Below are 26,470 nucleotides of genomic sequence, written 5' to 3'. Positions count from 1 at the left end.
GCATCTCCTGGATTTACTCATTTGCAAACTTTTTTGTCCACAGGGCCGGATAGGGCATGACTAAGCGGTCCTGGCACTTTAAGGCCAGCGGCCGCTAAATGACATACATGCAGCTTGCTGAATACATGCAGCTGCACTTTACGTTTCAGGACGCAATATGCTGCTGGAGAGGCAGATCGGTTAAGAATGGGGCACTAAGAGCCAGCAGTCCATCAGTCTTTTGCCCTGTGTGCCAGATGGCCAGTCCAAACCGATATGTCACAATTGATATTGGAACTGTACAATGAAGCTAATAGAAAAAGCAACCCTAAGCTGTTTTACTTAAAATTGCACCACAGGAAATGAGTCTCTAGATGCAAGATACAATTACCTTTTCATCACTATAGAAATGCTTGGTAACAATTTGCTTAGAATAATGAAGGGTAGACCTTTATTATTAAACATACCCATATAAAAACCATGTAAACTGTTTCTCAGTATATTACTTACCATACATACTTAAGGGTACGTGTTAAGTAGCATGATAGGTCGCATGCATTTTTATTTGGTATACTTATTTACTAATCGTATTCCTGTAAAGCTTTCTTAGAAAATGACTGCAACGTGCAGAGTTTAAGTTTCATTAGGCAGTACATTCATTCTGTCAAATTTTAAGTATATATATATATATATATATATATACACACACATATATTGTAGAGAATCTCATGGCACACGGGCCAATACACAGGACCTTGGTGCTGTCTCTAATTACGGCAAATTAATCCAAATTAATGAGGGACTCTGAAATGCAAATCCACAAAGTATTTTATTAGCACATACAGAATCTACATTTCAGACCTCTAAGGGTCCTTTATTAAGATTATATATATATATATATATATATATATATATATATACACACACACACTGACGTTCAAAAGTGTGGAGTCACGTAGCTTAGGACATTTCTAACTAACATAGTTGCAAAAGGTTTTTCTAATGATCAGTTAGCCTTTTAAACTTAAACTTGGATCAGCAAATACAACGTGCCATTGGAAAACAGGGGTGATGGGAGTGATAATAGGAGCCTCTGTATGCCTATGAAGATATTCCATTAAAAATCAGCTATTTCCAGTTACAATAGCTATTCACAACATTAACAATGTATGCGCTGTATTTCTGATCCATTTCGTATTTTTTTTTATTGACAAAGCAAGGAAATTTCTGAGTGACCCCAAACTTTTGAACACACACGGAGAGAAACATGACCTACTATTTATAACAAAAATAGTAATTCCTTCTCAAGCACAATTTGTCTACAATGTAATTATTCATGAAAACAATATTTTCTTACATTAATCAAATGGTCCAGTGCATCTTTTGTAAGGCATGTGTAATTCTCCAAGAAGTCTAGTCTGTGACGGTGTGTCTTGACCTTTGCTGTATCTTCTGCCCCCTGTTCCAAGATCTGGAATACAACTGCCCCTAACAGCAGGTAGGAAACAAATGCCACAGCCAGAAGACCACTCTTGAGCGTACCCTTACACGCCATTGCGGAGTCCCAATAACTTTCCAGTAGCTTGGTTTACAGACCGTGTTAGTCCTTTCCAGAAATAAACAGGAAATACAGACGCAAAAAGAACTGGCTTGCGTTCAAGACACTGGAGAATTAGGGTCAGGGAACTTTCTTTCTACAGGGTGTGGTGTCCGTCCGGATTAAAAGAAGATCCCTTGGCTGGCAGGGAGGGACTGAAAAGCCTTTCACTATCAAACTTTGTACTTTGAGATATGACACAGTTTACATATCCGACCAGTTAATTGAAAGAGGCCCCTGTACAGCCATTACATAATATTTACATAGTGTAATGTTTACAGTGACCTGTATAAAAAAACACCCACATCAATAAGACATTGTAGGAAACAGGTTAGCAGAACAGTATGGTAGATGGAGATGCAATCCACATGCATTGGCTTATTATTTACGGTATCATAATACGCTTGGATAATGCTTGTTTAGTTGTTAATATTTATTATTACTCAATGGTTAGTACCATGACTGCTTGTTTGTCTTTATTGTTTAGTTTGTACTCTGGTTTCAAGTTACATTGTCTTTACCATCAGTTTCAGTCTACCGTGCCAGAAATCGAGAGGCACATTTGATGCTCAGTCCGTGTTAGTTTGCATGAGGTTTTGGAGCTGCTGTGGAGCCCTGTTTATAATGTGGGATTAAAGAGATCCAATTCAAATACCTAGCTTTGCCCCGATCATTATTCTACATATGTACATTAGGCGCTCTGAAGGCCCTGGCCAGACTAATTCCATCCTAGGAAACTCTAGGCACAGAGTTTCTTTTCTCGATACCATAATAAGGGTACAAATGAATGACCATCAATAATCTTTAATTATTGGCAGTAGAAAAGATTATGCCCCATTTCTGTTAAGGTGGCATATATGCCACTGGCTAAGACTAATTAGATCCATTGGCTAGAATAAGAGTGCTACTGAAGATGATCAGGAAGCATATAGAAGAATGCTGCCTGCTTTCCGTAGAGGAAAGTTACGTAGTTAAAAGAGACAGAAGATTTTGTAAGTCCAGCGTCTAAAGAGCGCATGCACTTCACTTTGGGTGAACACGATATGCATTTAACATGAAAATGTGGCCAGATCAGACCTTAAAAATGGTGTTCTAGAGAACGTCAGTATCTACCTAATGACAAGTACATACCGGAATTCAGAGCAGAATAATGTTGTATATCTCATAAGTCAAAAGTCACACACAACCCTGCATGTGAAACACTGGGGGACACTCAGACCATCTTTCAAATGCATGATTGCCTAGCTGGAGGGTTTAGGCTTAACTCTGCCAGTATCTATCAATGACAAAAAGAACTCCCTTAAGGTCATTTAGGAAGAAAGATATTATGTGTAGGAAGTAACTAAGAATTTTAGGTTTTAGAAAAGAAAGGCGCTATCACAGACATTAACCAAAGAAACATAGGCTTAACAAGTAAAAATGAGAAATTGAATAGTTGGAAGCATTTTTGCTGAATCAGTTTTTGCACCCAAAAAAGATTCAGAAATTGGAAAAACAAAATTACACTAGAGGGCAGCATTGCTTTACACTTATATTGGTGACATTTTAATTGCATGCATTATATATATATCCACATATCCTGAGTTAGGGAATTTAAATATGCATGGGGTCGGCATATGGCTCCTGAATCAAGACCAACGCTGATTAGGGTCTGAGTCTTTACATCTGGAAATATGGACATACTTGATGAGCTGAATGGATCATATATATACTGTCAAATTCAGACGTTTGCCTCTTTAAAGCTTCTTCTACACGTAAGTATTTCATCTTTTCCGTACAGAATTGAAGTACTAACAAAGTACTGTAATATGTATTCTTCACTGGTAGGCCTCTATGAGACTTTAGATTGTCAACCTAAAGTGTGTATATGACTACATGCAGTAGAGCAACAGAAATTATAATTAAATGCATCCTTTTGTAATGGCATCTAGAAGTCAAGCTTATTGGTTGATTAATCTGTTATGCCAAGGCCATTTAGCATTATGCATAAAAAGTGATTTTGAGCTTACATAGTTACATACATAGTTCATAAGGTTGAAAAAAGACCCAAGTCCATCAAGTTAAACCCTTCTATTTAACCTTCCTATTCTTGATCCAAAAGAAGGCAAAGAAACCCCTAATTAAGCTACTTCGAATTCTGACATCAGGGGAAAAAAATTCCTTCTTGACTGTAAGAGGCAATCGGATTTCTCCTTAGATCAAGAAGCTCTTAAAATATTAATGTTATTCTATTTATAGCCCTGTATGTCATGCCTTTCTAAAAAAAAAAAAAAATATCCAGACCCCTTTTGAAGGCATCTAATGTATTTGATAACACCACCTCCCTTGGCAGTGAATTCCATACCTTTATTGTCCTCACTGTAAAGAATCCCTTCCTTTGTCGTCTATGAAATCTCCGCTCTACCAGTCTCAGAAGGTAACCTCTTGTTCTTTGTACATTTCTGTTAATGAACAGGTCACTGAAGAGCTCGTTATATTGGCCCTGCGTATATATTTATAAAATGTTATCATATCCTCTCTGAGACCCCGTTTTTCTAGCATATATAATTTTTACTTTTTTAGTCTCTCTTCATAACTAGTATCTCCCAATCCCCTTATTAATTTTGAAAAGTGGTCTTGTAAGTCATAGTACCTAGTGTAATGGTCCCATCAGTAATAAAACTTAATCCCTTGACCCTTACATTTTCTATGTACCCAGGAGATACCCTTTTATCTGAATCACCCGACCAATAATGGCACAAGAAAAATGCATCGCTTAAAATGTGCCGACTCATGTCTCCTAATCAGAGGCGTATATAGGGTATGGCAGCCATGGCACGTGCCATGGGCACCATCTCAAGGGGGGCGCCGGTGAGCGGCTTTTAAATGCCGTTTTTTTGGGGGGGGTTTGGATGCGGAGGAGAGAGGGGGCGCCTAGCAACCGCTCGGCGCCCCTCATTCTCCTCCACGAGCCCTCTACCGCCGTCCCGGTGCCGGCATTTCATGCAGAGCGCCGCAATATGCTGGCATATTGCGGCGCTCAGCATGAAATGCCGGCACCAGCGAGCGGCTTTTAAACACTGATGCGGATCCCCCGCATCAAAAAAAAGAAGACAGCGTTTAAAAGCCGCTCGCTGGTGCCCGCTGCTTCACTGCTGGGCGCCGAAATATGACGTCATATTACGGCGCTCAGCAGTGAAGCAGCGGGCACCAGCGAGCGGTGCAGGAAGACAGCAGCATCGTGCTCCCGTCGCTGGACTTCAAGGTGAGAGAGGGGGGGGAGCATAATGTTGTATATCTCATAAGTCAAAAGTCACACACAACCCTGCATGTGAAACACTGGGGGACACTCAGACCATCTTTCAAATGCATGATTGCCTAGCTGGAGGGTTTAGGCTTAACTCTGCCAGTATCTATCAATGACAAAAAGAACTCCCTTAAGGTCATTTAGGAAGAAAGATATTATGTGTAGGAAGTAACTAAGAATTTTAGGTTTTAGAAAAGAAAGGCGCTATCACAGACATTAACCAAAGAAACATAGGCTTAACAAGTAAAAATGAGAAATTGAATAGTTGGAAGCATTTTTGCTGAATCAGTTTTTGCACCCAAAAAAGATTCAGAAATTGGAAAAACAAAATTACACTAGAGGGCAGCATTGCTTTACACTTATATTGGTGACATTTTAATTGCATGCATTATATATATATCCACATATCCTGAGTTAGGGAATTTAAATATGCATGGGGTCGGCATATGGCTCCTGAATCAAGACCAACGCTGATTAGGGTCTGAGTCTTTACATCTGGAAATATACCCTATAGTGGGTAGGGGGGGAGGTATATAGTGGGTAGGGGGGGAGGGTATATAGTGGGTGGTGGGGAGAGGGTATATAGTGGGTAAGGGGGGGAGGATATATAGTGGGTAGGGGGAGGGAGAGGGGTTAGAAAGTGATAAGGGAGGGAGAGGGGGTTAAAAAGTGATAAGGGAGGGAGAGGGGGTAAAAAGTAATAAGGGAAGGAGAGGGGGGTAAAAAGTGATAAGGGAGGGAGAGGGGGGTAGAAAGTGATAAGGGAGGGAGAGGGGGGTAGAAAGTGATAAGGGAGGGAGAGGGGGGTAGAAAGTGATAAGGGAGGGAGAGGGGGTAGAAAGTGATAAGGGAGGGAGATGGGGGGGTAGAAAGTGATAAGGGAGGGAGATGGGGGGGTAGAAAGTGATAGGGGAGGGAGAGGGGGGTAGAAATAAGTAAAGAGTGCATTAATGTGTTGATGCATTGAGTGAATGAGAGAGAGCATGAGTTAATATGTGAATGTATTGTCTGAATGAGGGAGAGCATGAGTTAATGTGTGGATGAATTGTCGGAATGAAGGAGAGCATGAGTTAATGTGTGGATGCATTGAGAGCGTGAGTTAATGTGTGGATGAATTGTCTGAATGAGGGAGAGCATGAGTTAATGTGTGGATGAGTTGTCTGAATTAAAGTGTGAATTAGTGAGTGACTGTAAAAGTGTTTGTGTATCATGTATAATTGTGGAAGGGCAAAGATGGCACTAGCAGGAGGTTTGAGCCTTGGGGCCCAAGATGGCACAGGCAGGGTGTATATGGCACAAAGATGGCACTGGCCGGACTGTTTGGGGACAAAGTTGACTTGTGCTGGGCTATTTGGGGACAAAGATTGCAAATCTTATGTGTGTAATCTGGGTGCTGGCCAGGTTCTATGTGGGCAGTGTGGACGCCAGGGCTGGCTTTGGGGTGTGCAACCTGTGATCTATGCCTGTAATTTAGGGGGTTTTAAATATACCTTTAATGCCGTGTTTTTATGGGAATTCCAATTGATCTTTACCTGCAAAGCTGGGTTTTTGTGTTATTCTGTAGATCCATATCTGCTATGCTTTGTTTCCATACATTATTTGTGTACCTGCAAATACAGGGTTAATATGTCTTATTCAGTTGATCTACACCTGCGATGCTACGTTTCATATATTATTATTGTATACCTGCAAATACAGGACTTGTATGTCTGATTCTGTTTATTTGATATATACCTTCAGTGCTGAGATCACAAGTGAATTTCAATTGATCTGGGTTTGTGTGTTGATCTATACCCGCTATCGGCAGCAGGGACTAATATTTATATATATATGGGCAGCAGGGGCTAGTAAATGGGTTTTAGATATTTGGACAGGGGCGCAATTTGAGTGCTTGCCATAGGCGCTATTTTCAGTAGATACGCCTCTGCTCCTAATTTGCATGATAGTCTCCTCATCTAATCCTACCCTGGATGCTTGCGTTGCTGCCTCAACCCTAAAGGGATGCATGCCAAAATCTTTTTGATTCCTCGAGAAATATAAATAAAATAAATACAATATATATTCAAGAAACAAATATATAAATATAAAAAATAGGGTAAAAATTCACACCTCTTTACTTGATGAGCTGGGTGTGTGTAGGTTTAAATTATATAACTGCATCGTAATAATCACAAGTTAAAAGTCAAACTGAACTCCTGGCTCGCCTGAAGTCAACTGGAAAACACTCAGCTAAACGGTAGTTCAATTGAAATAAAAATTATTTTTCCCGACAACCTATTAACTACTAGAAGAGCTATAGACGCTCTTCCTTAATAAACAAATAAAGAAAATTGACCTGGGTGCAAACTCCACATATCACACGAAAAAATACAAAAGCCAAAAGCGCTATATGTTAAAGGGAGTAACCGTCTGTGAGTATTTTAATATGCATTCTTACAAAATGAAAAAATGAAACACTTATCTGATACATAACTTGCAGCTATTTTGCAACAATATAATTTGTTCCCTCTGAAATAATCTGACAATTCTTGCTACTGATTGGCTGCTGTCAATCAGTGGCAGTTAAGTACTTCTAATGAAATCAATGGGAGCATAGTCATGTCACTGATTGACAGTTTAAGCAGCCAATCAATGGCAACACTTTTTACATGTTCAACAAGGAATATGCGCAGACCCAGCAAATACTTTTTAAAAGAATTTATCTGAAGAATAAATATTGAGGAATTGCCTTATATGGCCATACATTGCTTAGACTCTCCAACCGAAAACCTTATGGTTTAGCACCATACCCACCACACAGGTGCCTCATTATTGGTGGCCGGCGAACTTGGGGTACTATTGACGTAGTCGTGGACTAAGCAGTATATGGCCATATAGTGTGACGGAACTCCCAATACTTATCCTGCTTTTAAGAAGTTTTTGCTGGGTGTGCGCAGATTTCTTGTTTTGCTGTATACACATCTTCCACACTTTCTGGGCTACCTTGTGGTATTGGAAGTGATATATCTTGGCTGATACATCTTTAATTCATTTCATTCACTTAATTCATTAGTTAACCCAATGTCAAAATACTTACGGAAAGGGTTGGGGCCACAGAAATTTCACATCGTTACAATCTAAAGACATTTTTTAACCCTTGCATCTGACTTCATAAAGGAAAAGTAGCTAGGGGGTCAAGAGGCTTCTCTAAGGTTTATGAGTAAGCTGAGTAATGCAGAAGCGTAGGAAGCTCTGTCTTCCCAAATCATGCAGTGCAACCCTAGCCTCCATCTTCATACCTTTATCTCTATATACTGGGTGGGGAAAAGCATGTTGGGTACTCTGCCCTTGTATATGATGGGACTATGTTTTATCTCTTAAGCATGCATTATTGCAAGTATTCACAAGCCGACTTAATGGCAGGTGTCCTCTATGACTATACCTGGGAACTTGTGGGTCGGGACCAACCAGAGCCTACCCTTGCGTGACACGGCAAGGACTGGGGTGAGGCATGTCAAGACCCCGCTCCCACGACCCTGAGGATTCGGGTGTTAACCCAGAGAAGCAGCGCTTCTCCCATAGTTCACCAGGCCAAAGCTGGAGAGAGGCTTGGCAATGACATCATATGCTTTTGCTCTGCTTTTTTAGGATGCGCTGGGACAGACACAGCATACTAGGGAGACTTTCCTTACATTAGATTCAATGCAGTTGTAATTATGCAACTAGCGGCCCCTTAAGTATTTTTTTTTTAAATTCTGTGATATTTCCACAATTTAGAATGTCAAGGGCCAACGATGTGTTACATAATTCACCCTCATAATATCTCTTCTATGATTTCCCGTTAGAACCTCAAACAATTTCTAAGTTTGTTTTGTTAAATATTTGCACATCCCTCACGTACATATTCTGGGAACCTTTCCACACACAAGACACAAGCTTGCCATATGATGACATCCTGCTTTAGAACCAGTTGTTTAGTTAAAATTAAAGGCCAAGTCAGTTTTACGAATATTGGCTAATAAATGCTGGTCATAACAGCATAAAATAAATGTAATTGGCTTAAAATGTACAAAATATTGCAAATCTCTTCCACTAGCCTTACTGCCTCCATCTTTGCAAGCTACAAATAATAAAAATTGAAACCATCAGTTTCTTCAGTCTCCCTCCTCCGCTCACTCTCCCTCTGCCCCTTCACATACACTGATCTATCCCTCCCCGTCTACAATATACCAGTTCTCTCTGGTCACTGAGGATGAGGTTTCTGCTCTTCTCTTTTCCTCTTGATCGACCACATGTCCCCTTGATCCTATCCCATTCAACGTCACCCGTTCTTCCTTATCCACCTTTTTCCCAAGGCTAACTCACATATTTAATCTTTTCCACTCAACTGGATCCTCACTCAAAAGTGCTAGAATAACTCCAATCTTGAAAAAGCCCTCCCTGAACCCCACCAATCTGTCAAACTTCCACCCCATCTGTCCTCTTACCTCCAAGTTAACCAAGTTTTTGATCCTGTTTAATCTTTATTCCCCTATTGACAATCCACTGAGACCACTCTTACTAAAGTGACCAATGATTTACTAAATCCAAGGGCCACTGCTCTCAACTAATCCCTCTGGACCGTTTTGCAGCTTTTGACAATGCAAACCACCCTCGTCTTCTTCAAACTCTTCTCAATGGTGGCTTCCATGACACTGCATTTTCCTGCTTCGCATCTTTTCTGTCTGATTTCACCTTCAGCTTCTCGCTTTCTAGTTACTGCTCTTCTCCCCTTTTTCTCTGTGTACCCCAAAGTTCAGTTCTTGTACCCCCTATGTTCTCTTTTTACTTTACCTCTTTGTCAAACTAATTTAATTCCTTGGCTTTCAGTACCAATGACGATCAGATCTACCTATCATCCCACACTCTCTCTTCTCCCTTCTTTCTAGATCATGTCACTAGCTGCCTTTGTTTCTAACTAGATGTTCACAGATGGTCCTTTATAAATCAATATTTGCGAGTTTACAAAACTCAACTGTAAATAATACATATTTTTTTTATTATTATGATTATTATTTCACAATATCATTATAATACCAAGAATCATTACACCCAAACTGGGAATAAGGATGGGGTTTGGGATTATACTGCTTTTGAATAAGATTAACAAAAAATCTTATTATAATAATGGTGACAATGGATAATGGAAGAGTGAAAGCACATGTAAAAAGGTCAGGTATATATACTTATTAAACTAAATACTCAGACAATACAACAATACGAAATATCTATGGTAATGCTTGTGTCACTAGCCCTGTGTAACACGTTTGTTATATGATCAACATGTTAGTTTCTTAGCCACAAAATTTAACTTGGCTCTAGTTTATAACCAAGGGGCATACAGTAAAGTATAGCATACCATGAGGACCATGTCTGCATTACAAAATCCAATATAATAAAGTTGTAATTATTTTTCTCAACTGCCCCTTGGGATTTTTTGCCCCGGCATATCAACAACAAAAAAAGATTTGCAACTCACTGCATAATTAATTGTGTCATATGCCCAACCTTTGCTTTTTTAAATAAAGGCATGTTCTCCACATTTCAAAATGCATGAACCATGCCTGGAAATCTATGATACAAGAAGGACTAAACTGGTCCTGCGTTATGTTTAGTTCAGTAGGTGGGTCTAGTTTCACGTCCTACAAGTTCTTCACTGGGGTTGAATATTCCTATAAACTCCTCAGAGTTTGAAGCTCAACTCTCCGGCTAACTCCTGCTTTCTTGAATATGATTCGGTTTTATGTGACAAACCTAGCAAAGTAAGGTTTTTGGATGCCTAATACTATCAGATGAGGGATGACTTTCCTAATACATGTATACTATAAGTTGCCTATTTTATATTTTAAGGGTATGTGGAGCTTAGATACCCCCTGTGGGCTGCTTTTAGTTTACTCTGTAGGCAGATAACATTACATCTGCCTATACAGTAGCTTATTGTGTTGGTGCATGTTTTGTGTAGAAAGGAAGTGGGAGCACACATTCATGTGCTCCTAATGCATTAAAGACTTAACCCAGCAGAGGACCAACCATTGGCATTCCACAGGAAGGGTGGGGTGACTTATTTTTAAAGTAAACAAAAAGGGCTTGCCAAAAAAATATCAGAAAGAATAAAAACTTTAGCTCCCTCAAGGGAATATAAACAGAACTGGGTGAGGTCTGGGAACCAAATCAAATTAACAGTAAAACTTTCAGGAACTTTTTCATTTGATATTTGTTGGCCGCCTTAATTAGCTGACATGTCAGTGGTGCCACCGTCAACAATTTAAAATGATACGCTGGAGCACATATATGTACTTATGCATGCAGAGGTACACAGTAGAGCCCTGCGTGGGACTGCTTTTTTGATCCCGCTCCCGCTGATTTTTGCCCAATCCCATGGGACCCGCGGGACCCGCCTCCCAATGCAGTCCTCTAGTACACAGTCCCTGTTGGTGAGGGGACATACCCCTAATAAGTTTATTCAGGTGTTTTAATCAGACTCATTGCCACATGCATGGTGCGTAAAAGTTTCAAACTTCCACCATCGTTAATATCAGCACAAAAACTGCGCCGGCAGCTCATGGAATGGGTTTTCATCACCAAGCAGCTGTATGCAAGCCTCGCAAGTACAATGTCAAATGTCTGATCGAGTAATGTAAAGCACGCCACCACTGGACTCAGTGGAGCAGTGGAAACGTGTTGTGTGGAGTGACAGTGACAGTTTGGCAGTCTGATCTGGTTTAGCAGATGCCAGGAGAACCATAGCTGCCTGACTGCATTGTGCCAACTGTAAAGTTTGGTGGAGAAGGGATAATGGTATGGAGCTGTTTTTAAGGGGTTGGGCCCCTTACTTCCAGTGAAGGGAATTCTTAATGCTTCAGCATACAGGGACATTTTGGACAACGTTATACTTCCAACTTTGTGGGAACAGTTAGGAGGCCCTTCTTTATTGCAACGTGACTGTACACCAGTGCACAAAGCAAGGTCCATCAAGGTTAGATGAGTTTAGCATGGAAGAACTTGACTGACCCACACTGAGCATACATTCAAAAAGAAACATTCCAAAATCTTTATGGAAACCCTTCCCAAAAGAGAAGAAGCTGTTATAGCTGCAAAGAGGGGACCAGCTACAGATTAATGTCTGTCTATTTAGAATGTGATGTCATCAAAGTCCCTGTTGGTGTAATGGTCAGGTGTCTCAATACTTTTGTCCACATAGTGTATATATGCACTAAAAGTGTGTTTGGACCCTTTCTAAATACATAGATAGAATGCACCCATTGTCAAGACATCTTTGCTCTTATAAGCTGCTAGATACCAGAGACACAGTGAATGGGATGATATTGAGCGAAGCACAGGGCCTTTGGGATGTGCGACACCATGCATATAGTATTCGTTTAGTCGGCAGCAAGAAGAAAAGCACACACACCTAACCGGCCTCTCTGCACAGCGAAAAGAAGACCTGCCTACCCACTGTAACGTTCATGTTGGAACAGAAAGCCTAGAGCATAGATAGGAAGCTTCCCGGAACCGGCAAGAGTTGTACGGGTATCTTCAGAAACTGGAATGTCAATGCAATACAGTGAGGCACGATCATGGTCACGGGAATAGCCAGGTCAAAACACCAAAGGACTGAAGGGTCAAAGCAGAATCACATAGTATGATCAAGGGCACAGCAATAGCTGGGTCCATACACCATCGAATAATACTTGACCCTTGCACTGTCCATACCCAGGAGGTTCCCCATTTAAACTGCTCCTGTGGTGTTTAGTAATTGCCCCCTGCACGTGTGTTTAGAGGGGCTTTATAGCCCTGTCCCCTTCCCCCTACGGTCACGTTGTTCCCTGTGACTTCCTCCCTCGTTCCCTGTGTATTCTTTCCTCGTACTGACCCTTGCCGGGTTAACCCTTTCCTGCACTAATACCATGTGTACCGTCCTGTAGTGCTGGCAGGGTCATGTCCAGTGTTCCCTCTAAGCTGTGCGCTTGTGCGCGCGCACATAGCATTTTTAGAGAGCGCACATGTCCAAAAATTGTGCGCACAAGTTTTTCCCAATAAAAAAAAATATATATTATTTTTTTTGATACTTTATGTGGAGCGGATATTGTGCGCACAAAATTTTGGCTCTGGGAACATTTTTGCACAAGAGAAATTTTCTGCGCACGCCACCTAAGAAAAATTAGATGGAACATTGGTCATGTCCCCCTTAAGCCAATGACTCCTGGGTTTCTGGATAAGCAGAAGAACACCAAGAGGTTTTTTGGATCAACAGCAACAGCAATTAACAGATTTGGGAAATGCTGAACCTGATGGATTCATGTATGTTTTTCAGCCTATGTAACTATGTAAGTGACACCAACCAAGGGAGAAGTGCAAATAAAGGTCCAGAGATTTAATAGCCGATTTCCAGGGTCAAGCAAGATCAGCAGGAGGCAGGGTGAGTATAAAGACCTTTTGTAACATCATTAACATGCTTTCCATTGTGTGTGTAGGTGTGATGATGCGCAGTCACATGGAGGAATACTGTGAGTAAGGCTTGGTTGCAGCCTACCTCTGGATGAGAAATTTGTCAAGAGATACCGGCACTGGGATAGAGGTAAGTTCTCACACCCTCAATGCCCTGCGAGTCAGGCCATGGTAGCCAATTGACAGTGTGAGTAGATCAGAATGAAAGCCAAGTGCAAGACAGGAAGGATTAAAAGTCGGTGTCACTGATTACTCAATTACCCAAGTCTGTCTTATTATAGAAATGGTTTTTAGAACAGATTTTACTTATTTTATTTATTAAATATTACTATTTAATATTTCCATAATGTAAAATGTCCAGAACTGGGTCCGTGTTACATAATCCACTCTCCTAATATCTCTTCTATCATTCACTGTTGGAGCCTTAAACTATTTACACATCTTTCATGTGTACCTATTCTTGGCACCACACACAAGTTTGTCTTATGATGTTATCCTCCTTTAAAACCAGTTGTTTGGTAAGGTGCAGTAGTAAGTCATCTTTACAAATGTTTACTAATAATTGTATTTATTAATATTAATATATTAATAATGGTATAAATGCCTATGTTACAGCAGATAAAACTTAGATTTTGTGAAGAAGTTTTGAAGAATCATAAGGATCTATTAAGTGTTAGAATGTAATTATTATTTTGGAGTGCTGATAAGACTAATGGTAGACAATAAGATAATGTTATTGATTTGATGCATACTTTATAATGCCTTTTTCAGTGGAGACCCTCTAGGGTTAGACAGAGGTTCTTAAATATAAGAATTTACTTTTTCAGGTTAAAGAACTATATTGGGGAAAAATGCCACATCCAGGTGTAGACTGTAATCAATGAGGTATTGGGATGACACACATACGTTCTTGCTATCCTTGTCAATCAAGCATTGGCAATGTGTGTGTATTTATTTAAGTTCCATAGGATAAATGTTACTTAAAATATATAATAATCACAAACTGTTTTAAAGAGATATTCACTGTTTTTTACTATTTACAGATTTCATCATGCGTCTAATCGTATTTGCTGCTGTATTACTTACACTGAGTATGAAACTAGAAACGGTACTAAACTGTTTTCCGTAAAATGGTAAGGCGGACATGGGTTGGAGTGGACCATCTGAATTTAGGGCAGAGGCAGGCATGGCGCGGTGCAAACATCTTAACATTTAGGAATACATGTAGGTGGGTAAGAAGGAGATGGTGGTTACTGACACAGGAGGGGAGAGAGACATATTCTCTAAGTGGGGAGGGAAAAAAGGTTGGTGGAACGGAGAAGGGAAAGAGTAGGGGGGATGGTGAGAGATAGAAAGAGAAGAAGGAGACGGTGACAGAGAAGGAAGTGAGGGGCAGAAAGAGAGAGAAGGAGGGAACGTAGAGAGTGCGGAGAGAAAAGTAAGGGAGGAAGAGAAAAAGGGGAAAGAGATTGTTGGCCGTGTGATTTCACTAATGGGCACATATGCTAGTGTAAATATAATAAACAAAAATTCTATTTTTTTTTATTTTACATTAGGAATCATGTTCAGCAATGTGAAATTATGAATCAATATAGCAATTTCTGTAAACCAAATGTGAATAATAATAAATTGCTTTGTTTGTTTCAGTACCGTGGCAAGTGAACTATATGTAAGTTCTATTAATCATGAACTTTTACTTTTATGTCACAATGTGGGAAGGGTAAGAATAAAATCTATTGAAACTTTTGAGTGCCCAGACAATGGCCAATTATGCCCAAATATATAAGTTATATATATATATATATATTATATTATATTATCATACTTATTTTGATTTTCTAGGAAACACCTTTCATGTTTAGCGTTTGCTGGGGTCTGGCTCCTCATACCAAGGTAACAATAGTTGGAAGAGTAAAGCCACATCCAAAAAGGTAAAATTATATGTTAACTAAATAGTTAGAAATACAAACCTATTGTAATGTTTGTTTTACCACCCCCTGAGTATGTGGCCAGTTTTGTGCTGAAATGTAAAATAATGTTGCAGCACAGACCTCCATTGCAGTGCCCTCATAGCATTGTAAGGTAAGACTCATGCCCTGCCCCGTGTCCTGCCCACCACAGGTGTCCAAATTTGGACAACTGAAATTTTGGAGGGTATGCCAAGTGATTTGCATATTGAGTTTCATGTATGACTTTGAGTGTATTGTATTCTTGAGGTGGACAGGCCCTTTCTAAACAATTATGAACTGACACGGGGAGACAGGAACACAGCAGAGTCATGTTATGAACCCGCGGTGAACCTGCTCACACAGTGTGGACCGAAAGCTGTAGGAGAGGACAGGAGGGGGTATATATGTTTATATATGAGCATTAATGTGTATGTATACATTTATGTGATCATGGATGTCTATCTGTAAGTGTATGTGAGCATGAATATGTAAGTATAAGTGTGCGTGATCATAGATGTCAATGTACAAGTGTATGTGGGCACAAATATCTATGTATAAGGGTATGTGATCATGGATGTATATGTATAAGAGCATGAATGTCTTTGTTTAAGTGAATGTGAGCATGGATGTCTATGTGTAAGTATATGTGATCATAAATGTGTGAATTGTGTTTGTGTGTGTGAGCATAGATGTGTTTGTGTAAGTGTTCATGTGTGAGCATGTATCTGTAAGTCGTGGGGGATAGAGTGTGTGTTAGCATCAGTAGTCTGAGTGGGAGTGTGTGTTAAAATGAGTGTGTACATGTGTGTTAGTGAGTAAGATTAAGTGCGTTAGGATGGCATTGATAAGCTGCTAAAGGCAAAGTTGGCACATGTTGCTTGGTGAAGTTAGGGACCCCAGGCAATTTCGCACTGGGGCCCAGTGGTTTCTAGTTATGCCCCTGTCTTTAGTGTTTATTATATTAACATATTGTATATATTATATTATATCGAAATGTTGGTTTAGAATATGTTCCATGGCACTGACTTTTTTCTTTATGCTGATACTTCTGTTTGTTTTTCTGTTTACATTCAGGGCCGTAGGAAGGGTGAGGCGAGTGGAAGGGTGAGGCACTCACCTCTGGCACAGCTGCGAGGGGGCGCACAGCCACCCAATCAGCAGCTGCAGCCTCCAGCTCAAGAGGGCCCAGTGGTGAAATTTCTGCCAGCAATGTGATTCCCCACGAAGCCCCTAAAAAAACAGTATCGTATCTATAGGCGAGGGGGCTAGCAGCGAGGCAGCCCCAACCAGCCCTGCTCATCAGGCGCCCCCGTGGGAAGTGCGCACCCAGGCACCATCAGCGCTGGTCTGGGTAGGAGGTGTCCAATGAGCAGGGCTGGTTGGGGAGATCACAATCCCTCTCCAACCGGCCCAACATTAGGGAGCATGAGGTCTGTCAATTCACACCTTGTGTCACGAACTATACTTACCCGTACAGCGGGTAGCCATGTACCCGCTGCTCGACGCGTCCTCCAGCAACGCGGTCTGCAGGCTTCCCGACGGGGGCTTCGCGCATGCGTGAAAGCCGGTCCTCTTAAAGGGACCGCGTCCCGGAAATTGGGCAGGTTTCAGGGGGCTTCTGGGACTACTTAAACAACTGGCACCTTTCCTAAGGTGCTCAGTTGTTGTTTAGAGTTCCTGAAAGCAACTCAGAGGTTTGTTTCCCTGCTTCCCTTAAAACTCTCAGTTAACCCTTCCCTGCCTGTTCCTGATCCATCCTGCTCCTTGACTGTTTAATCTCCGTCCCAGTTCCCCTTGTTTGGTTTTCTCGGCTTTGACCCGTATTTGGATTTCGACCTCGGCTACGTCTTAACCCCTGGCTTTCTGCTCGGCTGCTCTGTGTTAACCCTCAGTCTTCTGGGGGGTCCATGTTATCCGTCTACTTACCCAGAGTCTATGTTAACTCCTCGTCTGCTGTTCCTGAGTCCGTCTACTTACCCAGAGTCTACGTTAACTCCTCGTCTGCTGTTCCTGAGTCCGTCTACTTACCCAGAGTCTACGTTAACTCCTCGTCTGCTGTTCCTGAGTCCGTCTACTTACCCAGAGTCTATGTTAACTCCTCGTCTGCTGTGAAGTTTACATCTCCCGTTCCCTGCTCAACTCACTACTAGCAGTCTGCCAACAACCTGCTATCTAGTGAGTAGTGCATGGTCCGGCCTCCCTGCACAAGGTTCCTCCTCTCCTGAGCCAGGTAGGCCTAACACCTTGACTTCCATGCTCCATAATCACTATGCGCCGGCAAATGATGCAGAGTGCCAGGATATGACGTCACCATGATGCTCTGCATCAAGAGCCGGCGCATAGTGTTGAGGGAGCACTAAAGCAGAGGCCTGGAGTGACAGACCTGGCGCTCCTACCACAGGATGGAAGATAGAAGATGATGGAAGATGATTGAAGATGATGGAAGATGAGAAAAGTAAGAGATGGGGAGAAATGGGTGTAAGAGCTGTGTATATATTTGTGTAAGCTGGTGCGTGTGTAAGGGCTAGTGTGTTTGTCAGCTTGTGTGTTTATGGACAATGTGTGTGTAAGAGCAGTGTAGGTATTTGTATGTTTGTAAGCTGGTGTGTGTGTATATGTGTGAAGGCAGGGTTGTGTAAGGGCAGTGTATGAGTATATGCGTGTTAATGGGCAGTTTTGTGTAAGGGCAGTCATATGTGTATATGTGTGTTTATGGGCAGGTGTGTGTAAGGGCAGTGTATGCGTATATACGTATTAATGGGCAGTGTGCATGTGTGTTTATGGACTGGTGTGTGTAAAGACAGTGTGTAAGGGCAGTGTAAATAAAATAACCTCTGTAAAAAAAATAGCTGGGGGCACAATTTTACATTCTTGCCTCGGGGCGCAAAAGGAGCTAGCTACAGCTCTGTTTACATTCAAATGTTTTTACTTATTTTTAGATTTGAAGTCAACTTTGCAGAAAACTCCAAAACCATTTATTTCCATTTCAACCCACGCTTTACATCCAATAACCTCATTATGAATACAAAAGTAGACAGTTACTGGTCAAAAGATGATATAATACTTCCTGGAAACCCTTTCAAGGCTGGAGAACCATTTAAGGTAATTGTATTTTCTAGATTCCTTTGAAGTAGACATTGATTTATTGGGTAACTTTCCCAAACCTTTTGCACATCTAAACTGCATAAATACTACTCTACTTTTGAAATCACCAAAGAGGGCCGTTTATGGTTTTAGGAAGGTTAGGGGGTGGTATAGAGTAATAGAGTCTTTGTATAGTTGAGCTAAGCCAAGGGCTTGTATATGACATCATATCCCAGCATTCTGCTTCTCTCAGCAACAAGACCATGAAGGGGGAGTTGGATGCCACTTTCCCTTTAGTTACAACAACTATCTTTGCCTCCAGCCCTGCAAACTCTGATGGCAGCTTTGCTTTGTGACATATTGTTATATTTTTGTGTATGAGTAAGGCATTTAGAAGAAGAATATAGTTTCTTCTTGATTTATATATAAATATAGTATATATATATATATATATATATATATATATATATATATATATATATGCAGGGTCCTGGGATCCATTTCTTTGTATGTATGTACGTAGGTCCATTGCTCATCCACCCAATTTTGAGCATATACACAAATTGCCTTCTGATGAGCACTCACCTTTTTAAAAAAAATGTTATACCGCAGGATGTGTGAAATGTAAGTCCAGGCCTTTCAATGATTTGATTTTTTTTCAGCTTGAGTTTGAATGTGAAGAAGATTATTTCAACGTTTATGTCAATGGAAAATATTACTTACAGTTCAAAGCCCGTCTTCATCCACTTCAAAACATTAAGATGATAGAAATTATGGCTGATGTTATAATAACTGAATTCTTAGTCACTAAAATGTAAAAGCTCCTTTTCTAACATGTGAATAATATGAACAGTTTTAGAAATACATGCATTTATCATTGTTGTGATTCTGATAATTTCTCCTGAACACGGACTGTAAAACTATTCTTGAACACGATCTGTGGAATAAATCTTACAAACATAAGAATGACGACTTCATAATAATTTTTTTATGCAATCAGTTGAAATGATGTAAGAAACTTGTCTGGATGCAGATGATTGTGGGAATGTGCATGTGCACACACAGTCCATTAGGCTGGCTGTGACAAGCAGAGGATCTTCACGTCAGAGGAGAGCAGGAAAAAAGAAAAGAACAAAAATGTAAGTATTACCAAAAAAATAGCTAGGAGGGCCATATTCAAGGGAGGAAGGTGGCTGGGTTTTGGCATTACAAAATCAATATAAACAGGGAGGGTGTGACCGGGTCCGCCACTCTAAGGGGCCGGGAAGCCCCCACCAGGGCACAGGGTTTAAATTAAAACATCGGGGGGGGGGGTTAAAGTAAAAAAAAAACCCCCAGTGTTTTAATTTAAGCCCTGTGCGGCCGCAGACCCCTAAGGCTGGCCCTGGTGGGGGCTTCCCGGCCCCTTAGAGTGGCGGAACCGATTGCAGTTGCGGCGGGCTTAAGGGGCCCTGCGTTAATGCGGCCTGCAGCTCCATCAGCCCCTAAGTCAATCCGGCCCTGCCGCGGGCCCAGTCGCAGTTGCTGCTTGCTCCGGCAACAAGGTAAATAGGGTGAGGGAGGAGGGTGCAGTGAGAAGGGGCAGAGAGGGGTTAGATAGTGAGAAATGGGGAGAGGGGATAGATAGTGAGAGGGGGTACATAGTGAAAAGGGGGAACATAGTGAGAAGGGGCAGATAAGATGGGGAGAAGGGGTAGTGTGAATGCATATGAGAATGAATACATGTGTGTATGAATGCGTATGACAATTAATGAATTCGTGTGGGTGAATTGCTTGAATGATTTGTGAGACTGCATTAATGAATGTGTTAATGGTTTGTGTGAATGAGTGAGTAAATGCAAAGATGGTATATGAAGGGTGGGCTTTAACAATAAATAAATCAATAAAAATGGGCTGCTCAGGCTTAAATTCCTGGGCCTATTTTTTGTCCCAGCCCGGGCCTGGACCCTCCTCTTTCTCTTGTTCCCTTGATACAACTGTTTCTTTGCCTCCCTGTTTCATTCCCCTTTTGTATGCTTCTCTCTTTGCTTAATTCTGTAAGTGTTGCGACCCCCCCCCTAAATAATTCCGTCATCTTCTTCAGTCCTCTAATGCCTCCCCGCCTAAAAGTTTTAAGGAAGACGCTCCCTTTTGCCACTTTTCACCAATCATTACTTTTACCAACCCATACTGACCGCCCCTTGCCCATTCTCCCCTCCTTATTTAACATAGCATTGCCAATTTAGTAACACCCCCCCCCCCTCTATCCTTTCTTTCTTCCCTTAACGGTCTGATCTCAGTGGCCATGTTACAGCTAAATGTACTACCAGCCTAAAATTGTCAGGTCCCTTACCCTTGTTAAAATCTTTGATTCCATAAGAACCATTCAGCCCATCTAGTCTGCCCATGTAAAGACTCTGACCTTAATCCAAGTCCTTGATCTCGTTTTAGAGGGGGGGGGCTTTGTGCCTGGCCCGTGCATGTTTAAACTCCCCCACTGTTTTAGCCTCTGCCAGTTTAGCTGCCCGGGTGTTACATTGATTTCCATCCTCTTATTAAAAACAACCTTTCTTTTATTACATCTAAACCTGACTCCTTTCTTTTAGATTATGACTTCTTATTTCCTCCTCCTTTGAAAAAACAAAAAAACCCATCCCGTATAAATCCTTTGAAGTATTTCAATCTTTCTGTGACACCTTCTCTCTCTCCTATAAGGTATATGTATTTAGTCTTTGTAGTAAATTGTAGACTTGGGCACCAGGGGGCTCTTCGTGTTCGTCTTCGGCAAAAAAAAAAACTTCGTATTCCGCGAATATTCGCCTGGTCCTGTCGTCTCTTCGGGCGAATATTCGGGGACGTTCATCGTGTTCGGATTTTCTTCGTTTTCCCCGGTTAAGGGGTTAAAACGGGGTTAAAGCCGCTCTGGCGCCAGGAGTTTAAATGTCCGTATGAGCAACTCTATTGGTCGTCAGCAGGGGGCTCGTCTGCCATTGGTTGATGGCAGACGAGCCCCCTGCTGGCGACCAATAGGGTCGCTCGTACAGACTGTTAAACTCCTGGTGCCGTAATTGTCCGGCAGATCCCGCTGGTCTCCCTGTTCTATCATTTATTAACTGATAGAACAGGGAGACCAGTGGGATCTGCCGGGTAAGTTGCAGCATTGGGATTTTAAAAGTCTGTACGAGCGACTCTGTTGGTCGCTCGTACAGACTTTTAGGCTCCTGGTGCTGTAACTTACCCGGCACATCCCACTGGTCTCCCTGTTCTATCAGTTAAATGTCCGTACGAGCGACCAATAAAGTCGTTCGTACGGACATTTAACTGATAGAACAGGGAGACCAGTGGGATGTGCCGGGTAAGTTGCAGCATTGGGGTTTTAAAAGTCTGCACGAGCCACTCTGTTGGTCGCTCGTGCAGACTTTTAAAACCCCAATGCTGCAACTTACCCGGCACATCCCACTGGTCTCCCTGTTCAATTAATTAAATGTCCGTACGAGCGAACAATAAAGTCGCTCGTACGGACATTTAATTAATTGAACAAGGAGGGAGACCAGTGGGATGTGCCGGGTAAGTTGCAGCATTGGGGTTTTAAAACCCCAATGCTGTAACTTACCCTGCCGATGCCACTGGTCTTTAACTAATTGAACAGGGAGGGAGACCAGTGGCATCGGCAGGGTAAGTTGCAGCATTGGGGTTTTAAAACCCCAATGCTGCAACTTACCCGGCACATCCCACTGGTCTCCCTCCTTGTTCAATTAGTTAAATGTCCGTACGAGTGACTTTATTGTTCGCTCGTACGGACATTTAATTAATTGAACAAGGAGGGAGACCAGTGGGATGTGCCGGGTAAGTTGCAGCATTGGGGTTTTAAAACCCCAATGCTGCAACTTACCCTGCCGATGCCACTGGTCTCCCTCCCTGTTCAATTAGTTAAATGTCCGTACGAGCGACTTTATTTAAATGTCCGTACGAGCGACCAATAAAGTCGCTCGTACAGACATTTAACTAATTGAACAGGGAGGGAGATCAGTGGCATCGGCAGGGTAAGTTGCAGCATTGGGGTTTTAAAACCTCAATGCTGCAACTTACCCGGCAGATCCCACTGGTCTCCCTCCCTGTTCAATTAGTTAGGGGTTAACTTTGTTTTTTAAAGGGTTAAGGGGCCGTGCAAGTGAGCCTATTGGTCGCTTGCACGGCCCTTTAACCTATGGATTTCCGCTCCCGTTAACCCCTTCAATGCTGTGTTAGATAACGCAGCATCGAAGGGGTTAACGGGAGCGGAAATCCATAGGTTCGCTGTCAGGGGTTACAAAGACCGTGCGAGTGAGCCTATTGGTCACCTGCAGGGTCTTCCTCTGGCATCAACCTGTAGGCGACCAATAAGCTCATTCGCACTGCCCTGTAACCCCTGACGACGAACCTGCGGATTTCCACTTCCGGGAACTGCCGCGAACCCGCGAAGACAAGGTAAGTTAGAAGAGGGGGGGAGAATGGTAGACGAAGACGAAGACAATCACGAAGATCTTCGTGGTGTGTGTCTTCGTCTTCGCCTACGTTTTACCGCCACCGTCTTCTCTTCGGCGTGTCTTCGGAACGAACACGAAAACGCACTCTTCGTGTTCGTTTCCATGTTCGCCCGAAGACGAATGCACAAGTCTAGTAAATTGTTTCCTGCAAACCATTCACCATGGATAAAGCCGCCTCTGCTTTTGAATACATTTTAAAGGGATAAACCACAGCTAGCTGCCTGGTGACCTTGAAAACACCTTACAAAGGGTGCCTCATTTTCACTTACCTTTGCAGCCCCCCACCCCACTGTGACACAGTACTACTTAGCTGCCATGCCAGAGTGTAGAGATCACCCCATCTATTATTCTCCCTTTGGCCTTTAAGCCAGCGGATCCATGTGCAATTTTTTTTAATTTACTAGAACTTCACTGGTGTGAGGACAAGCCACTTGAACTTATGGGCCTTATGGTGGAAGACCAATGCCTTAACCACTACTCCAAATCAGAGGTACAAGTTACCCATTTGAAAACGCATAAAAACCCTGGTATGTATCAACTCTCTCTCTATAACGTTCTTTATAATCGAAAATTATACAATCTTAAAAATGTCTTATGAAGTGTTCCGTAGTGCAGGTGTAATAGTCAGTTCACAGTTCATGCATTAAAATTGCATGATTTTGTCAAAGGGATTTGGGTCACTCTGCCAGCATCAGCCAATGAAACCATGCACCCCTCATACCTTGGAGTCAGAGCTTCGGGGTGGTTGGGGGTTATTCAAATCTTACTGGAATGTGGCTTCCCTTTCGTGCTAACCTTTATTTATTTTTCCTCTTTCGCGATCGATGCAGGAAGAGCTGCTACGTCGATTTGCAACAACTGTTGTGCCCTGGAGAACCTGCTCAAAATCCTTTGGCAACGCACAGGTTGATGAGAAGCTGGATGAGAAAATCATCTAAGAAGCGCATTAGGCTTGTCAGAATAGCATGCTATAAATTGGTCCTCCACAGTCTACGTACCATGAGCAAAAATGTTACAAATGCTAAAATGTTAGATTTGATTTTCAGGGAGCTGGGATAGTGAACAGGTTGGAACGAGAAGATAGAGGCAGCACCTGTAACATACAGTAAGCATCTCTTTCCCTTTAAGGGAAGAGGACTCTGGACAGGAACAGGAAGTGTGGGATTAGCTTGCTGGGAGCTGGGGCATGGAAGGAGGAATATGGTGGTGTTAAGAAACAAAATAAAGAAAGTTGCTGTTAAAAGTCATCTCTGAGTGTCTGCAGTTTTTGACAATATTACAATTGGCGACGAGGAGAAGAATTGGAGACCTGCTGCACACAGACACTATTCTGCTGCACACTGGTGAGCACAGCTAAAATGGCAGATTCCCTGCACATGTTCCCAAAGTTTGATACAACTGATGTCAATAACCTGGCTCATAACTGGAAGAAATGGCTTACTAGATTTGACAACTTTCTGGATGCTATGGACATAAAAGATGATAAAAGAAAAAGAGCTTTATTGCTACACTATGCTGGCACAGAGGTATATGACATATTCAGCACACTATCTGCTGCAGATACTGATACATACTGTGGCTGCTCCAAAGCCTTAACAGATTATTTCAACCCTAGACAGAACATCAGATATGAGAGATACAAATTTAGGATTACTAAGCAACTTCCAGAAGAATCCATGGACACATATGTCACACGCTTAAAAGACCTGGCCCAAGGATGTGCTTTTGCTGATGTTGATGATGAAATTATCACACAAGTTATTGTATCTTGCACATCATCTACTATACGCCGCAAAGCATTACAGCAAGACTATACTCTGCCTGACTTTCTTAAAATGGCTCGTGCCATAGAGATTGCAGATTATCAAGCAGCTTCAATAGAAAAGGAACCTGATTCACATGTGCATCAGATGCGACATAAAATTACACCTGACATCCGCACAAAACGGAATAAAACATGTTACAGATGTGGGAAGAACTTTCCTCATATAAATAAATGTCCAGCTTTAGGCCAAACATGCAGTAAATGTGGGAAGGAGAACCATTTTGCTGCTGTCTGCAAATCAACAAATACCAAGACTTCGTTCAGCTCAGCACACAAAGCTAATGTGCAAATGTTGCATGAAGAGGCAGAGGAGATTTCCACCACGACGGGTGACTATGTTTTCATTACTTCCACTGGTAAATCTGCACAGTCTCCTAGTGTTACACTCACTTTATTCAGCACTGACATTGCATTTACTATTGACACTGGAGCATCAGTGAATATCTTAGACAGTGACACATATGAACTATTGAAATTGAAGCCTGTTCTAGAAAGTGTTCACACTAAAATCTTCCCATACGGTTCACAAACCCCACTACCTACCATGGGAAAATTTGATGCTGACATTAGTTACAAGGATAAAAGTCAGAGGACAAATTTTTACATCTTACAAGGATCTGGAGGCTGTCTTCTTAGTTACCATACCGCCATGAACCTGGGTCTCATCCAGATCGTTCATACGATAGTTGATCCCGATGACAAGGATGTACAACATATGCTAAATGAATTTTCTCCTTTGTTCAGTGGCCTTGGAAAATTGAAAGACTTTCAGGTACATCTTCATGTGGATGAGAACATTCGCCCAGTTGCACAAGCTCATCGGCGAATTCCATTTCATCTGAGACAAAAAGTAGAAGAAGAACTCCAAAGTTTAGAAGAGCAAGACATCATTGAATGTGTCACTGGTCCCACTCCATGGGTTTCTCCAATTGTGGTAGTTCCAAAACCAAAATTTCCTGACAAGGTGAGACTTTGTGTTGACATGCGCCTTCCAAACGTTGCCATTCAGCGGGAAAGACACATCTCTCCCACAATAAATGACATTATCCATCTGCTAAATGGCGCAACTGTATTTTCAAGACTGGACCTTAATAAGGGTTACCATCAGCTGGAATTGAGCCCGGAATCCAGATACCTGACAACATTCTCTACACATTTAGGCCTCAGAAGATATAAACGGTTAACATTTGGGGTTTGTTCTGCTGCAGAAATCTTTCAAGATGCTATAAGGAATGTAATTCATCATATTCCCAATGTTTTCAACTACAGTGATGACATTCTAGTATTTGGTAGAACCCAGGTTGAACACAATTGTGCATTACGTGCTGTTTTTGAGTGTTTATCATCTCAGGGTCTTACCTTGAATAAACAGAAATGTGAATTTAACAAAACTTCCTTGGAGTTCTATGGTCACATCTTCTCGGCAGCTGGAATGCAGCCTGATCCAAATAAGGTACAGGCAATCAAAATGGCCTCAGTTCCTCAGAATGTCAGTGAAGTTCGTTCCTTTCTTGGCATGTCCAGCTACTGTGCTAGATACATTGCAAACTTTTCCACAATTAGTGCACCATTACGAGAACTCACCAAACAGAGCTGTGAATTCAAATGGTCTCAAGAATGCCAAGTCTCTTTTGATGCTATTAAAAGTGAACTCTGTTCGACAACAACAATGGCTTATTTTGATCCAGATTTACGCACTGAATTGATTGTGGATGCAAGTCCAGTGGGACTGGGAGCTATCCTAGTGCAATATAAAGCTAACAAGTCTGATCCATTCAT

General features: G+C 41.8%; 1 protein-coding gene across 1 annotated transcript in view; it reads right to left on the bottom strand.

Moving 5' to 3' along the window:
- Positions 1-26,470, bottom strand: part of LOC149277543 (potassium channel, subfamily K, member 16-like) — a 52,170-nt gene that overhangs the window by 4,889 nt on the left and 20,811 nt on the right. The window lies entirely within an intron of this gene.

Source organism: Sceloporus occidentalis, unplaced genomic scaffold, assembly GCF_023333645.1.
Source record: "Sceloporus occidentalis isolate IW3139 unplaced genomic scaffold, rSceOcc1.0.p SCAF_210, whole genome shotgun sequence".
Classification (NCBI taxonomy): Eukaryota; Metazoa; Chordata; class Lepidosauria; order Squamata; family Phrynosomatidae; genus Sceloporus; species Sceloporus occidentalis.
Note: the sequence above shows the minus strand (reverse complement) of the source record. Positions and strands in the feature narration are given on the sequence as shown.